The 18689-nt window shown below is 56.5% G+C and overlaps 1 protein-coding gene across 2 annotated transcripts in view; it reads right to left on the bottom strand.

Moving 5' to 3' along the window:
• Window positions 1-16466, bottom strand: part of LOC142465141 (dehydrogenase/reductase SDR family member 4-like) — a 57020-nt gene extending 40554 nt beyond the window's left edge. Inside the window, exon 1 of one of the 2 annotated variants that reach the window (XM_075569091.1) lies at window positions 16383-16466. The gene's annotated coding sequence lies outside the window, so the exon portion shown is untranslated. Of the gene's footprint in view, window positions 1-14662; window positions 14742-16382 lie in introns of those variants that run through there. The other variant, XM_075569092.1, reaches the window with a different exon arrangement.
• Window positions 16467-18689: the final 2223 nt, after the last annotated feature.

Genomic DNA, 18689 nt, shown 5'->3' with positions numbered 1-18689 from the left:
TGGGACCCAATATACCAGCGCACACAGCACCGGTGGGACTCAATATATAGTACCAGCTGTGACAAACGCCCCTCTTTTGTAGCGCTGACGTCTGTCTGGGTTCTTCCCGACACAGTCTTCTAGGGTTAATTATACAACAAACAAGAACATGCAAAGTATTATGCTGCTTAACTCAGGCTTCTGCCTGCTTTATTTTCATCCAAGTAAGGTACTGCAGCTTTAACATGTGTAGGTTAGAGGCACTCAGACATTTTCATTCAGCGGTTCACTTATATCCGTGTCATAGTATTTCCCACACTGTTATTTCAAGTAACAAGAAACCAAATTATATAAACAAAATCCTATCCCTTTCAGGGATCTAACTACGCATCATAATCAACCTCTAACTGCTGCTGGGCCAACTAACCTGGTTCCCCAGCTTAAAACAATGCTCTCTCATTTAGGGTCACTAGATACAGCATAGTCTTTTAGAAACAGCAATACATATTTGTTTGTCTTATCTGTTCGTGGTGGGAACTCAGTCCCAAGTGTCCAGGCAAATCCTCTGGTACTGTGATACTTGGAGGCGCCTTCCACCCCAAACTGGATTCCGGGGAGCAGCGACACCCCCAGCCCCCAGGCTCTAAGGAGAGAGACTGAAATGCAAACCTCTCTGCTCTAAATACCTGTGCAAGTGATTAGAAGAGCAGGTGAGGGAGAACTAGACCCATTGTAATCTGTGGTCTGGATTTTCCATCCAGCAGCCTGAGTTAATGTGAAGCTGTGGAATGGATCATTTTTAACTATTCCTGCACTTTCTGACCTAAAACGGGGCAGAAAGCTGCCTAACATCTTTGGACTATGTCACACAGCGCACATAGCACCAATGGGACCCAACATACCAGCGCACACAACACCGACGGAACCCAATATACCAGCGCACACAGCACCAATGGGACCCAATATACCAGCGCACACAACACCGACGGAACCCAATATACCAGCGCACACAGCACCTGAAGGAACCCAATATACCAGCGCACACAGCACCGATGGGACCCAATATACCAGCGCACACAGCACCGATGGGACCCAATATACCAGCGCACACAGCACCGATGGGACCCAATATACCAGCGCACACAACACCGACGGAACCCAATATACCAGCGCACACAGCACCAATGGGACCCAATATACCAGCGCACACAGCACCAATGGGACCCAATATACCAGCGCACACAGCACCGATGGGACCCAATATACCAGCGCACACAGCACCTGAAGGAACAGGGGATTTACTGGTCCGTAATACACAGAGCCCGATGCATGGTTCCCAAGGGGGACCTCTCAGGGTAACATTACCCCTGCAGTGCATAATTATATAACATAAAAGAACATGCAGATTTAATCCAGCTATTATATTGGTAAATTCCCACGTCAATGAAAGACCAAGCAGTCACACCATTATATCACCATTACAACACCGTCGTATCACCGTTACAGCGCCAGCGTATCACCGTTACAACACCGTCGTATCACCATTACAGCGCCATCGTATCACCGTCACAGCGCCAGCGTATCACCGTCACAGCGCCAGCGTATCACCGTTACAGCGCCAGCGTATCACCGTTACAGCGCCATCGTATCACCGTTACAGCGCCAGCGTATCACCGTTACAGCGCCAGCGTATCACCGTTACAGCGCCAGCGTATCACCGTTACAGCGCCAGCGTATCACCATTACAGCGCCATCGTATCACCGTCACAGCGCCAGCGTATCACCGTCACAGCGCCAGCGTATCACCGTTACAGCGCCAGCGTATCACCGTTACAGCGCCATCGTATCACCGTTACAGCGCCAGCGTATCACCGTTACAGCGCCAGCGTATCACCGTTACAGCGCCAGCGTATCACCGTTACAGCGCCAGCGTATCACCGTTACAGCGCCATCGTATCACCGTCACAGCGCCAGCGTATCACCGTTACAGCGCCATCGTATCACCGTCACAGCGCCATCGCATCACCGTCACAGCGCCAGCGCATCACCGTTACAGCGCCAGCGTATCACTGTTACAGCGCCAGCGTATCACCGTTACAGCGCCATCGTATCACCATCGCATCACAGCGCCATCGCATCACAGCGCCATCATATCACCGTTACAGCGCCAGCGTATCACCGTTACAGCGCCAGCGTATCACCGTTACAGCGCCAGCGCATCACCGTCACAGCGCCAGCGCATCACCGTTACAGCGCCAGCGTATCACCGTTACAGCGCCAGCGTATCACCGTTACAGCGCCAGCGTATCACCGTTACAGCGCCAGCGTATCACCGTCACAGCGCCATCGTATCACCGTCACAGCGCCAGCGTATCACCGTCACAGCGCCAGCGTATCACCGTTACAGCGCCATCGTATCACCGTCACAGCGCCAGCGTATCACCGTCACAGCGCCATCGTATCACCGTCACAGCGCCAGCGTATCACCGTTACAGCGCCAGCGTATCACCGTTACAGCGCCAGCGTATCACCGTCACAGCGCCAGCGTATCACCGTTACAGCGCCAGCGTATCACCGTTACAGCGCCAGCGTATCACCGTTACAGCGCCAGCGTATCACCGTTACAGCGCCAGCGTATCACCGTCACAGCGTCAGCGTATCACCGTCACAGCGCCAGCGTATCACCGTTACAGCGCCAGCGTATCACCGTTACAGCGCCATCGTATCACCGTCACAGCGCCAGCGTATCACCGTTACAGCGCCAGCGTATCACCGTTACAGCGCCAGCGTATCACCGTCACAGCGCCTTCGTATCACCATCGCATCACAGCGCCATCATATCACCGTTACAGCGCCATCATATCACCGTTACAGCGCCATCGTATCACCGTTACAGCGCCATCGTATCACCGTTACAGCGCCATCATATCACCGTTACAGCGCCATCATATCACCGTTACAGCGCCATCATATCACCGTTACAGCGCCATCATATCACCGTCACAGCGCCAGCGTATCACCGTTACAGCGCCAGCGTATCACCGTTACAGCGCCAGCGTATCACCGTTACAGCGCCAGCGTATCACCGTTACAGCGCCATGGTATCACCGTTACAGCGCCAGCGTATCACCGTTACAGCGCCATGGTATCACCGTTACAGCGCCAGCGTATCACCGTTACAGCGCCATCATATCACCGTTACAGCGCCATCGTATCACCGTTACAGCGCCATCGTATCACCGTTACAGCGCCAGCGTATCACCGTCACAGCGCCAGCGTATCACCGTCACAGCGCCATCGTATCACCGTCACAGCGCCAGCGTATCACCGTCACAGCGCCATCGCATCACAGCGCCATCGTATCACCGTCACAGCGCCAGCGTATCACCGTCACAGCGCCAGCGTATCACCGTTACAGCGCCAGCGTATCACCGTCACAGCGCCAGCGTATCACCGTCACAGCGCCAGCGTATCACCGTTACAGCGCCAGCGTATCACCATTACAGCGCCAGCGTATCACCGTCACAGCGCCATCGTATCACCATTATATCACCATCAACGCCGTCGTATCACCATTATATCACCATTACAGCGCCGTCGCATCACCATTCCAGCGCCTTCGTATCACCATCGCATCACAGCGCCATCATATCACCGTTACAGCGCCATCATATCACCGTTACAGCGCCATCATATCACCGTTACAGCGCCATCGTATCACCATTACAGCGCCATCATATCACCGTTACAGCGCCATCATATCACCGTTACAGCGCCATCATATCACCGTTACAGCGCCATCATATCACCGTTACAGCGCCATCATATCACCGTTACAGCGCCATCATATCACCGTTACAGCGCCAGCGTATCACCGTTACAGCGCCATCGTATCACCGTTACAGCGCCATCGTATCACCGTTACAGCGCCATCGTATCACCGTTACAGCGCCAGCGTATCACCGTCACAGCGCCAGCGTATCACCGTTACAGCGCCAGCGTATCACCGTTACAGCGCCATCATATCACCGTTACAGCGCCATCATATCACCGTTACAGCGCCATCGTATCACCGTTACAGCGCCATCGTATCACCGTTACAGCGCCATCATATCACCGTTACAGCGCCATCATATCACCGTTACAGCGCCATCATATCACCGTTACAGCGCCATCATATCACCGTTACAGCGCCAGCGTATCACCGTTACAGCGCCATCGTATCACCGTTACAGCGCCATCGTATCACCGTTACAGCGCCATCGTATCACCGTTACAGCGCCAGCGTATCACCGTTACAGCGCCATGGTATCACCGTTACAGCGCCAGCGTATCACCGTTACAGCGCCATGGTATCACCGTTACAGCGCCAGCGTATCACCGTCACAGCGCCATGGTATCACCGTTACAGCGCCAGCGTATCACCGTTACAGCGCCATGGTATCACCGTTACAGCGCCATCGTATCACCGTTACAGCGCCAGCGTATCACCGTTACAGCGCCAGCGTATCACCGTTACAGCGCCAGCGTATCACCGTTACAGCGCCATCGTATCACCGTCACAGCGCCATCGTATCACCGTCACAGCGCCATCGTATCACCGTTACAGCGCCATCGTATCACCGTTACAGCGCCAGCGTATCACCGTTACAGCGCCATGGTATCACCGTTACAGCGCCATCGTATCACCGTTACAGCGCCATCGTATCACCGTTACAGCGCCAGCGTATCACCGTTACAGCGCCAGCGTATCACCGTTACAGCGCCAGCGTATCACCGTTACAGCGCCAGCGTATCACCGTTACAGCGCCATGGTATCACCGTTACAGCGCCAGCGTATCACCGTTACAGCGCCAGCATATCACCGTTACAGCGCCATGGTAACACCGTTGCAGCGCCATGGTATCACCGTTACAGCGCCATCGTATCACCGTCACAGCGCCATGGTATCACCGTTACAGCGCCATCGTATCACCGTTACAGCGCCAGCGTATCACCGTCACAGCGCCAGCGTATCACCGTTACAGCGCCAGCGTATCACCGTTACAGCGCCATCGTATCACCGTTACAGCGCCATCGTATCACCGTTACAGCGCCATCGTATCACCGTTACAGCGCCAGCGTATCACCGTTACAGCGCCAGCGTATCACCGTTACAGCGCCAGCGTATCACCGTTACAGCGCCATGGTATCACCGTTACAGCGCCAGCGTATCACCGTTACAGCGCCATGGTATCACCGTTACAGCGCCATCGTATCACCGTTACAGCGCCAGCGTATCACCGTTACAGCGCCATCGTATCACCGTTACAGCGCCATCGTATCACCGTTACAGCGCCAGCGTATCACCGTTACAGCGCCATCGTATCACCGTTACAGCGCCATGGTATCACCGTTACAGCGCCAGCGTATCACCGTTACAGCGCCAGCGTATCACCGTTACAGCGCCAGCGTATCACCGTTACAGCGCCATGGTATCACCGTTACAGCGCCAGCGTATCACCGTTACAGCGCCAGCGTATCACCGTTACAGCGCCATGGTATCACCGTTACAGCGCCATCGTATCACCGTTACAGCGCCAGCGTATCACCGTTACAGCGCCAGCGTATCACCGTTACAGCGCCAGCGTATCACCGTTACAGCGCCATCGTATCACCGTCACAGCGCCATCGTATCACCGTTACAGCGCCATGGTATCACCGTTACAGCGCCATGGTATCACCGTTACAGCGCCATGGTATCACCGTTACAGCGCCAGCATATCACCGTTACAGCGCCATGGTATCACCGTTACAGCGCCAGCGTATCACCGTTACAGCGCCATGGTATCACCGTTACAGCGCCATGGTATCACCGTTACAGCGCCATCGTATCACCGTCACAGCGCCATGGTATCACCGTTACAGCGCCATCGTATCACCGTTACAGCGCCAGCGTATCACCGTCACAGCGCCAGCGTATCACCGTCACAGCGCCAGCGTATCACCGTCACAGCGCCATCGTATCACCGTCACAGCGCCATCGTATCACCGTTACAGCGCCATGGTATCACCGTTACAGCGCCAGCGTATCACCGTTACAGCGCCATCGTATCACCGTCACAGCGCCAGCGTATCACCGTTACAGCGCCATGGTATCACCGTTACAGCGCCAGCGTATCACCGTTACAGCGCCAGCGTATCACCGTTACAGCGCCAGCGTATCACCGTTACAGTCCATCGTATCACCGTTACAGCGCCAGCGTATCACCGTTACAGCGCCAGCGTATCACCGTTACAGCGCCATGGTATCACCGTTACAGCGCCAGCGTATCACCGTTACAGCGCCAGCGTATCACCGTCACAGCGCCAGCGTATCACCGTTACAGCGCCATGGTATCACCGTTACAGCGCCAGCGTATCACCGTTACAGCGCCAGCGTATCACCGTTACAGCGCCATCATATCACCGTTACAGCGCCATCGTATCACCGTTACAGCGCCATCGTATCACCGTCACAGCGCCATCGTATCACCGTTACAGCGCCAGCGTATCACCGTTACAGCGCCAGCGTATCACCGTTACAGCGCCATCGTATCACCGTCACAGCGCCATCGTATCACCGTCACAGCGCCATCGTATCACCGTCACAGCGCCATCGTATCACCGTTACAGCGCCAGCGTATCACCGTCACAGCGCCATCATATCACCGTCACAGCGCCATCGTATCACCGTTACAGCGCCATCGTATCACCGTCACAGCGCAAGCGTATCACCGTTACAGCGCCATCGTATCACCGTTACAGTGCCAGCGTATCACCGTCACAGCGCCAGCGTATCACCGTTACAGCGCCAGCGTATCACCGTCACAGCGCCAGCGTATCACCGTTACAGCGCCATGGTATCACCGTCACAGCGCCATCGTATCACCGTTACAGCGCCATCATATCACCGTTACAGCGCCAGCGTATCACCGTCACAGCGCCATCGTATCACCGTCACAGCGCCATCGTATCACCGTTACAGCGCCATCATATCACCGTTACAGCGCCATCGTATCACCGTTACAGCGCCATCATATCACCGTCACAGCGCCATCGTATCACCGTTACAGCGCCAGCGTATCACCGTTACAGCGCCATCGTATCACCGTTACAGCGCCATCGTATCACCGTTACAGCGCCAGCGTATCACCGTCACAGCGCCAGCGTATCACCGTTACAGCGCCAGCGTATCACCGTCACAGCGCCAGCGTATCACCGTTACAGCGCCATGGTATCACCGTCACAGCGCCATCGTATCACCGTCACAGCGCCATCGTATCACCGTCACAGCGCCATGGTATCACCGTCACAGCGCCATCGTATCACCGTCACAGCGCCATCGTATCACCGTCACAGCGCCATCGTATCACCGTTACAGCGCCAGCGTATCACCGTCACAGCGCCAGCGTATCACCGTTACAGCGCCATCGTATCACCGTCACAGCGCCAGCGTATCACCGTCACAGCGCCATCGTATCACCGTCACAGCGCCATCGTATCACCGTTACAGCGCCATCGTATCACCGTCACAGCGCCAGCGTATCACCGTCACAGCGCCATCGTATCACCGTTACAGCGCCAGCGTATCACCGTTACAGCGCCAGCGTATCACCGTTACAGCGCCATCGTATCACCGTCACAGCGCCAGCGTATCACCGTCACAGCGCCAGCGTATCACCGTCACAGCGCCATCGTATCACCGTCACAGCGCCAGCGTATCACCGTCACAGCGCCATCGTATCACCGTTACAGCGCCATCGTATCACCGTCACAGCGCCAGCGTATCACCGTCACAGCGCCATCGTATCACCGTCACAGCGCCATCGTATCACCGTCACAGCGCCAGCGTATCACCGTCACAGCGCCATCGTATCACCGTTACAGCGCCAGCGTATCACCGTTACAGCGCCAGCGTATCACCGTTACAGCGCCAGCGTATCACAGTTACAGCGCCAGCGTATCACCGTTACAGCGCCAGCGTATCACCGTTACAGCGCCAGCGTATCACCGTCACAGCGCCAGCGTATCACCGTCACAGCGCCAGCGTATCACCGTTACAGCGCCAGCGTATCACCGTCACAGCGCCAGCGTATCACCGTTACAGCGCCATGGTATCACCGTCACAGCGCCATCGTATCACCGTCACAGCGCCATCGTATCACCGTCACAGCGCCATGGTATCACCGTCACAGCGCCATCGTATCACCGTTACAGCGCCATCGTATCACCGTCACAGCGCCATCGTATCACCGTCACAGCGCAAGCGTATCACCGTCACAGCGCAAGCGTATCACCGTTACAGCGCCAGCGTATCACCGTCACAGCGCCAGCGTATCACCGTTACAGCGCCAGCGTATCACCGTTACAGCGCCAGCGTATCACCGTCACAGCGCCAGCGTATCACCGTTACAGCGCCATCGTATCACCGTTACAGCGTCAGCGTATCACCGTTACAGCGCCAGCGCATCACCGTTACAGCGCCAGCGTATCACCGTTACAGCGCCAGCGTATCACCGTTACAGCACCAGCGTATCACCGTCGCAGCGCCAGCGTATCACAGCGCCATCATATCACCGTTACAGCGCCATCATATCACCGTCACAGCGCCATGGTATCACCGTTACAGCGCCATGGTATCACCGTTACAGCGCCATCGTATCACCGTTACAGCGCCATCGTATCACCGTTACAGCGCCAGCGTATCACCGTCACAGCGCCATCGTATCACCGTCACAGCGCCAGCGTATCACCGTCACAGCGCCAGCGTATCACCGTTACAGCGCCATCGTATCACCGTTACAGCGCCAGCGTATCACCGTTACAGCGCCAGCGTATCACCGTTACAGCGCCATCGTATCACCGTTACAGCGCCAGCGTATCACCGTTACAGCGCCAGCGTATCACCGTCACAGCGCCAGCGTATCACCGTCACAGCGCCATCGCATCACAGCGCCATCGTATCACCGTTACAGCGCCAGCGTATCACCGTTACAGCGCCAGCGTATCACCGTTACAGCGCCATCGTATCACCGTTACAGCGCCAGCGTATCACCGTTACAGCGCCAGCGTATCACCGTTACAGCGCCAGCGTATCACCGTTACAGCGCCAGCGTATCACCGTTACAGCGCCAGCGTATCACCGTTACAGCGCCATCGTATCACCGTTACAGCGCCAGCGTATCACCGTTACAGCGCCAGCGTATCACCGTCACAGCGCCAGCGTATCACCGTCACAGCGCCAGCGTATCACCGTCACAGCGCCAGCGTATCACCGTCACAGCGCCATCGTATCACCGTCACAGCGCCAGCGTATCACCGTTACAGCGCCAGCGTATCACCGTCACAGCGCCAGCGTATCACCGTCACAGCGCCAGCGTATCACCGTCACAGCGCCAGCGTATCACCGTTACAGCGCCAGCGTATCACCGTCACAGCGCCAGCGTATCACCGTTACAGCGCCATGGTATCACCGTCACAGCGCCAGCGTATCACCGTTACAGCGCCAGCGTATCACCGTCACAGCGCCAGCGTATCACCGTTACAGCGCCATCGTATCACCGTTACAGCGCCAGCGCATCACCGTTACAGCGCCAGCGTATCACCGTTACAGCGCCATCGTATCACCGTTACAGCGCCATGGTATCACCGTTACAGCGCCAGCGTATCACCGTCACAGCGCCATCGTATCACCGTCACAGCGCCAGCGTATCACCGTTACAGCGCCATCGTATCACCGTTACAGCGCCAGCGTATCACCGTCACAGCGACATCGTATCACCGTCACAGCGCCAGCGTATCACCGTCACAGCGCCAGCGTATCACCGTCACAGCGCCAGCGTATCACTGTTACAGCGCCAGCGTATCACCGTTACAGCGCCAGCGTATCACCGTTACAGCGCCAGCGTATCACCGTCACAGCGCCAGCGTATCACCGTTACAGCGCCAGCGTATCACCGTCACAGCGCCAGCGTATCACCGTCACAGCGCCAGCGTATCACCGTTACAGCGCCAGCGTATCACCGTTACAGCACCAGCGTATCACCGTCACAGCGCCAGCGTATCACCGTTACAGCGCCATCGTATCACCGTTACAGCGCCAGCGTATCACCGTCACAGCGCCAGCGTATCACCGTTACAGCGCCAGCGTATCACCGTCACAGCGCCAGCGTATCACCGTCACAGCGCCTTCGTATCACCGTTACAGTGCCAGCGTATCACCGTCACAGCGCCAGCGTATCACCGTCACAGCGCCATCGTATCACCGTCACAGCGCCAGCATATCACCGTTACAGCGCCATCGTATCACCGTCACAGCGCCATCGTATCACCGTTACAGCGCCAGCGTATCACCGTCACAGCGCCAGCGTATCACCGTCACAGCGCCATCGTATCACCGTTACAGCGCCAGCATATCACCGTTACAGCGCCATCGTATCACCGTCACAGCGCCATCGTATCACCGTTACAGCGCCAGCGTATCACCGTCACAGCGCCAGCGTATCACCGTTACAGCGCCATCGTATCACCGTTACAGCGCCAGCGTATCACCGTCACAGCGCCATCGTATCACCGTTACAGCGCCAGCGTATCACCGTTACAGCGCCAGCGTATCACCGTTACAGCGCCATGGTATCACCGTCACAGCGCCATCGTATCACCGTCACAGCGCCAGCGTATCACCGTTACAGCGCCATCGTATCACCGTTACAGCGCCATCGTATCACCGTTACAGCGCCATCGTATCACCGTTACAGCGCCATCGTATCACCGTCACAGCGCCAGCGTATCACCGTTACAGCGCCATCGTATCACCGTTACAGCGCCATCGTATCACCGTTACAGCGCCAGCGTATCACCGTCACAGCGCCAGCGTATCACCGTCACAGCGCCATCGCATCACAGCGCCATCGTATCACCGTCACAGCGCCAGCGTATCACCGTTACAGCGCCAGCGTATCACCGTCACAGCGCCAGCGTATCACCGTTACAGCGCCAGCGTATCACCGTTACAGCGCCAGCGTATCACCGTTACAGCGCCATCGTATCACCGTTACAGCGCCATCGTATCACCGTTACAGCGCCAGCGTATCACCGTTACAGCGCCATCATATCACCGTTACAGCGCCATCGTATCACCGTTACAGCGCCAGCGTATCACCGTTACAGCGCCAGCGTATCACCGTTACAGCGCCATCATATCACCGTTACAGCGCCAGCGTATCACCGTTACAGCGCCAGCGTATCACCGTCACAGCGCCAGCGTATCACCGTCACAGCGCCAGCGTATCACCGTCACAGCGCCAGCGTATCACCGTCACAGCGCCAGCGTATCACCGTCACAGCGCCAGCGTATCACCGTCACAGCGCCATCGCATCACAGCGCCATCATATCACCGTCACAGCGCCATCATATCACCGTCACAGCGCCAGCGTATCACCGTCACAGCGCCAGCGTATCACCGTTACAGCGCCAGCGTATCACCGTTACAGCGCCATCGTATCACCGTTACAGCGCCATCGTATCACCGTCACAGCGCCATCGCATCACAGCGCCATCATATCACCGTCACAGCGCCAGCGTATCACCGTCACAGCGCCATCGTATCACCGTCACAGCGCCAGCGTATCACCGTTACAGCGCCATCATATCACCGTTACAGCGCCATCGTATCACCGTCACAGCGCCAGCGTATCACCGTTACAGCGCCAGCGTATCACCGTTACAGCGCCAGCGTATCACCGTCACAGCGCCATCATATCACCGTCACAGCGCCAGCGTATCACCGTTACAGCGCCATCATATCACCGTCACAGCGCCAGCGTATCACCGTCACAGCGCCAGCGTATCACCGTCACAGCGCCAGCGTATCACCGTTACAGCGCCAGCGTATCACCGTCACAGCGCCAGCGTATCACCGTTACAGCGCCATCGTATCACCGTCACAGCGCCATCGTATCACCGTCACAGCGCCAGCGTATCACCGTTACAGCGCCAGCGTATCACCGTCACAGCGCCATCGTATCACCGTTACAGCGCCATGGTATCACCGTTACAGCGCCAGCGTATCACCGTCACAGCGCCATGGTATCACCGTTACAGCGCCAGCATATCACCGTCACAGCGCCATCGTATCACCGTTACAGCGCCATCGTATCACCGTCACAGCGCCAGCGTATCACCGTTACAGCGCCAGCGTATCACCGTCACAGCGCCAGCGTATCACCGTTACAGCGCCAGCGTATCACCGTCACAGCGCCAGCGTATCACCGTCACAGCGCCAGCGTATCACCGTTACAGCGCCATCGTATCACCGTCACAGCGCCAGCGTATCACCGTTACAGCGCCATGGTATCACCGTTACAGCGCCAGCGTATCACCGTCACAGCGCCATGGTATCACCGTTACAGCGCCAGCATATCACCGTCACAGCGCCATCGTATCACCGTTACAGCGCCAGCATATCACCGTCACAGCGCCATCGTATCACCGTCACAGCGCCATCGTATCACCGTCACAGCGCCAGCGTATCACCGTTACAGCGCCAGCGTATCACCGTCACAGCGCCATCGTATCACCGTTACAGCGCCATCGTATCACCGTCACAGCGCCAGCGTATCACCGTCACAGCGCCAGCGTATCACCGTCACAGCGCCAGCGTATCACCGTTACAGCGCCAGCGTATCACCGTCACAGCGCCATGGTATCACCGTCACAGCGCCAGCGTATCACCGTTACAGCGCCATCGTATCACCGTTACAGCGCCAGCGTATCACCGTCACAGCGCCAGCGTATCACCGTCACAGCGCCATCGTATCACCGTCACAGCGCCATCGTATCACCGTTACAGCGCCAGCGTATCACCGTCACAGCGCCATCATATCACAGCGCCATCGTATCACCGTCACAGCGCCATCATATCACCGTCACAGCGCCAGCGTATCACCGTCACAGCGCCATCGTATCACCGTCACAGCGCCAGCGTATCACCGTTACAGCGCCAGCGTATCACCGTTACAGCGCCAGCGTATCACCGTCACAGCGCCATCGCATCACAGCGCCATCATATCACCGTTACAGCGCCAGCGTATCACCGTCACAGCGCCATCGTATCACCGTCACAGCGCCATCGTATCACCGTCACAGCGCCAGCGTATCACCGTCACAGCGCCATCATATCACCGTTACAGCGCCAGCGTATCACCGTTACAGCGCCAGCGTATCACCGTTACAGCGACATGGTATCACCGTTACAGCGCCATCGTATCACCGTCACAGCGCCAGCGTATCACCGTTACAGCGCCAGCGTATCACCGTTACAGCGCCAGCGTATCACCGTTACAGCGCCAGCGTATCACCGTTACAGCGCCAGCGTATCACCGTTACAGCGCCAGCGTATCACCGTTACAGCGCCAGCGTATCACCGTTACAGCGCCAGCGTATCACCGTTACAGTGCCATCGTATCACCGTCACAGCGCCAGCGTATCACCGTCACAGCGCCATCGTATCACCGTTACAGCACCAGCGTATCACCGTTACAGCGCCAGCGTATCACCGTTACAGCGCCATCATATCACCGTTACAGCGCCATCGTATCACCATCACAGCGCCATCGTATCACCGTCACAGCGCCAGCGTATCACCGTCACAGCGCCAGCGTATCACAGCGCAGGTCGCAGCGGCAGCGAGGCGCGAGGTCGCAGCGGCAGCGAGGTGCGAGGTCGCAGCGGCAGCGAGGTGCGAGATCGCAGCGGCAGCGAGGTGCGAGATCGCAGCGAGGCGCGAGGTCGCAGCGGCAGCGAGGTGCGAGGTCGCAGCGGCAGCGAGGTGCGAGATCGCAGCGAGGCGCGAGGTCGCAGCGGCAGCGAGGTGCGAGATCGCAGCGAGGCGCGAGGTCGCAGCGGCAGCGAGGTGCGAGGTCGCAGCGGCAGCGAGGTGCGAGATCGCAGCGGCAGCGAGGTGCGAGATCGCAGCGGCAGCGAGGCGCGAGATCGCAGCGAGGTGCGAGATCGCAGCGGCAGCGAGGCGCGAGATCGCAGCGAGGTGCGAGATCGCAGCGGCAGCGAGGTGCGAGATCGCAGCGAGGTGCGAGATCGCAGCGGCAGCGAGGTGCGAGATCGCAGCGGCAGCGAGGCGCGAGATCGCAGCGGCAGCGAGGCGCGAGATCGCAGCGGCAGCGAGGCGCGAGATCGCAGCGGCAGCGAGGCGCGAGATCGCAGCGGCTGCGAGATCGCAGCGGCAGCGAGGCGCGAGATCGCAGCGGCAGCGAGGCGCGAGATCGCAGCGGCAGCGAGGCGCGAGATCGCAGCGGCAGCGAGGCGCGAGATCGCAGCGGCAGCGAGGCGCGAGATCGCAGCGGCAGCGAGGCGCGAGATCGCAGCGGCAGCGAGGCGCGAGATCGCAGCGGCAGCGAGGCGCGAGATCGCAGCGGCAGCGAGGTGCGAGATCGCAGCGGCAGCGAGGCGCGAGATCGCAGCGGCAGCGAGGCGCGAGATCGCAGCATGATGGAAACAAAACGACATTGCAGCCATTCCCAAGACTCGGATTATATATATATAATCAGGGTGACACCAGCCGCAGTATATCAAGGTGTCGCTAGCTTCTGTATAGTGACCCTAGCTGTGGTATATCAGGGCGCTGTATATCAGGGTGACACTTGCCTCAGTATATCAGGGCGCTGTATATCAGGGTGACACTTGCCTCAGTATATCGGGGCGCTGTATATCGGGGTGACACTTGCCTCAGTATATCAGGGCGCTGTATATCAGGGTGACACTTGCCTCAGTATATCAGGGCGCTGTATATCAGGGTGACACTTGCCTCAGTATATCGGGGCGCTGTATATCAGGGTGACACTTGCCTCAGTATATCAGGGCGCTGTATATCGGGGTGACACTTGCCTCAGTATATCAGGGCGCTGTATATCGGGGTGACACTTGCCTCAGTATATCAGGGCGCTGTATATCAGGGTGACACTTGCCTCAGTATATCGGGGCGCTGTATATCAGGGTGACACTTGCCTCAGTATATCAGGGCGCTGTATATCGGGGTGACACTTGCCTCAGTATATCAGGGCGCTGTATATCGGGGTGACACTTGCCTCAGTATATCAGGGCGCTGTATATCAGGGTGACACTTGCCTCAGTGTATCAGGGCACTGTATATCGGGGTGACACTTGCCTCAGTATATCAGGGCGCTGTATATCGGGGGGACACTTGCCTCAGTATATCAGGGCGCTGTATATCGGGGTGACACTTGCCTCAGTATATCAGGGCGCTGTATATCGGGGTGACACTTGCCTCAGTATATCAGGGCGCTGTATATCGGGGTGACACTTGCCTCAGTATATCAGGGCGCTGTATATCGGGGTGACACTTGCCTCAGTATATCAGGGCGCTGTATATCGGGGTGACACTTGCCTCAGTATATCAGGGCGCTGTATATCGGGGTGACACTTGCCTCAGTATATCAGGGCGCTGTATATCGGGGTGACACTTGCCTCAGTATATCAGGGCGCTGTATATCGGGGTGACACTTGCCTCAGTATATCAGGGCGCTGTATATCAGGGTGACACTTGCCTCAGTGTATCAGGGCACTGTATATCGGGGTAACACTTGCCTCAGTATATCAGGGCGCTGTATATCGGGGGGACACTTGCCTCAGTATATCAGGGCGCTGTATATCGGGGTGACACTTGCCTCAGTATATCAGGGCGCTGTATATCGGGGTGACACTTGCCTCAGTATATCAGGGCGCTGTATATCGGGGTGACACTTGCCTCAGTATATCAGGGCGCTGTATATCGGGGTGACACTTGCCTCAGTATATCAGGGCGCTGTATATCGGGGTGACACTTGCCTCAGTATATCAGGGCGCTGTATATCGGGGTGACACTTGCCTCAGTATATCAGGGCGCTGTATATCGGGGTGACACTTGCCTCAGTATATCAGGGCGCTGTATATCGGGGTGACACTTGCCTCAGTATATCAGGGCGCTGTATATCGGGGTGACACTTGCCTCAGTATATCAGGGCGCTGTATATCGGGGTGACACTTGCCTCAGTATATCAGGGCGCTGTATATCAGGGTGACACTTGCCTCAGTGTATCAGGGCACTGTATATCGGGGTGACACTTGCCTCAGTATATCAGGGCGCTGTATATCGGGGTGACACTTGCCTCAGTATATCAGGGCGCTGTATATCGGGGTGACACTTGCCTCAGTATATCAGGGCGCTGTATATCGGGGGGACACTTGCCTCAGTATATCAGGGCGCTGTATATCGGGGTGACACTTGCCTCAGTATATCAGGGCGCTGTATATCGGGGTGACACTTGCCTCAGTATATCAGGGCGCTGTATATCGGGGTGACACTTGCCTCAGTATATCAGGGCGCTGTATATCAGGGTGACATCAGATCATTACTTTACTGCAGCTCTGGGAGGAAGGGGAGGAGTTACCAGAGCTCTGCACTGATTGGCTGTTCCCTAAGTGATGTCACAGCATTTTACACAGGCGCTTGGTAACTGCCTTTACATCCTGTACTATGGCACATGGGGCAGGACTACAGCTTTGCCCCTCCCCCTCATCCCTGCAGGGAAGGGGTTAATCATTGCTCTGCGGGTCTCTGGCTGGGAAGGGGTTAATCACTGCTCTGCGGGTCTCTGGCTGGGAAGGGGTTAATCATTTATCTGTAAGTCTCTCTGGCAGGGAAGGGGTTAATCATTCCTCTGGGTCTGGCAGGGAAGGGGTTAATCATTGCTCTGCGGATGTGGCAGGGAAGGGGTTAATCATTGCTATGTGGGTCTCTGGCAGGGAAGGGGTTAATCACTTCGTTGTAGGTCTCTGGCAGGGAAGGGGTTAATCATTGTTCTGCGGGTCTCTGGTAGGGAAGTGGTTAATCATTGCGCTGCGGATCTGGCAGGGAAGGGGTTAATCATTGCTCTGTAGGTCAATCTGGCAGGGAAGGGGTTAATCATTGCTCTGTAGGTCTCTGGCAGGGAAGGGGTTAATCATTGCTCTGTAAGTCTCTGGCAGGGAAGGGGTTAATCATTCCTCTGGGTCTCTGGCAGGGAAGGGGTTAATCATTGCTCTGCGGATGTGGCAGGGAAGGGGTTAATCATTGCTATGTGGGTCTCTGGCAGGGAAGGGGTTAATCATTGTTCTGCGGGTCTCTGGTAGGGAAGTGGTTAATCATTGCGCTGCGGATCTGGCAGGGAAGGGGTTAATGAGTGCTCTGTAGGTCAATCTGGCAGGGAAGGGGTTAATCATTGCTCTGTAGGTCTCTCTGGCAGGGAAGGGGTTAATCATTGCTCTGTAGGTCTCTGGCAGGGAAGGGGTTAATCATTGCTCTGTAGGTCTCTCTGGCAGGGAAGGGGTTAATCATTGCTCTGTAGGTCTCTGGCAGGGAAGGGGTTAATCATTGCTCTGTAGGTCTCTCTGGCAGGGATGGGGTTAATCATTGCTCTGTAGGTCTCTGGCAGGGAAGGGGTTAATCATTGCTCTGTAGGTCTCTCTGGCAGGGAAGGGGGTGTGACAGGTAGGGGTAAATGCGGCTGTTTTTTATAAAGGCGCGCCATTACCCCACCCTGCCAGTAATATATCTGTATTATGGTTGTGTATAACTATGTTCTGTGCAGCCTGTTCCAGCACTGCAGGGACCAGGGGTTACTGGTGTTCAGCGGGGAATGCTGCTGGTTCCCTGTGACCTGTCCATGGGACTCTTTGCATGTTACTCTTTAAATGTTGCGGTTAAACCCACCAGTTAGGGCTGGGGCACATTGGATGCATCTCAACAAAAATGGCTATAGAACACCAAGTAAAATACCTGCAAAAGAATAAATAATCCTCTGCAGATATGGTGAAATAGCTAGCACCCAGATAACAAATAGTGACAATTCATATATATATATATATATATTGCATCAAAAGGAGTCCTTATTAGAAAAACCCAATATAAAAAAAATATAAAAAACAGTCCAATGTCAATCGCCAATTTTAGGTAAGGGTTGCTGCTCCCTTCACTGGATCCAGCCCTTGGGTCCCGAACAAAACTACAGAAAAACAGGAGAGAGCGCGAAACACACAGTGTACCCTGAAATTTAATAGCACAATACCAAACGGTTAAAAACACAGACATCCGCCATAAGTGCGCACGGAAACAGAAATAAAGATGTCTGTAGTCCCAACCAGCAAACGCCGCGGTCGTAATTCTGTGTCCCGCTTTGCACTGACCGCTCCAATGCTCCTCTCTCCACGGCCGGACCGATCCCGCGTCCGCGTCACATGGGTAGTGACGTCAGTCCGTTGTGCGTCGGATCACGTCGCTTCGGGATTGGCTAGGGGCCTTGCGTTTGAGGATAAGCGGTTTTCTGAAACCACTCTTGCTCTGTAGGTATTTTGAATCCAAGAGATAGTGTTCAGCATGAGCCCAAAGCGCGGCACTTTCTCCCGTAATCCCGAGCCCTCCGCAGTACGCTGCCGCACCAGGACATCCCATCGCATGTTGGATGCACCTGCCAATGTCCCTCCCGAAATGTCGCCCTGCTGGGCCATGGGGTGTAAGGCTGCGGACATAGTGCCCGTGCGGAGACGCGCTGAGGGACAGCGGGTGCTTCCCCTGGCCATAGTACTCGGGGCGTTCCTTGGGGTGTTCCTGGTGACGTCACGGAGCTGAGGGCGAAAC

This window comes from Ascaphus truei, chromosome 13 (assembly GCF_040206685.1).
Source record: "Ascaphus truei isolate aAscTru1 chromosome 13, aAscTru1.hap1, whole genome shotgun sequence".
NCBI lineage: Eukaryota > Metazoa > Chordata > Amphibia > Anura > Ascaphidae > Ascaphus > Ascaphus truei.
The sequence above is the reverse complement of the archived record's forward strand: the minus strand, read 5'-3'. Positions and strand labels throughout refer to the sequence as shown.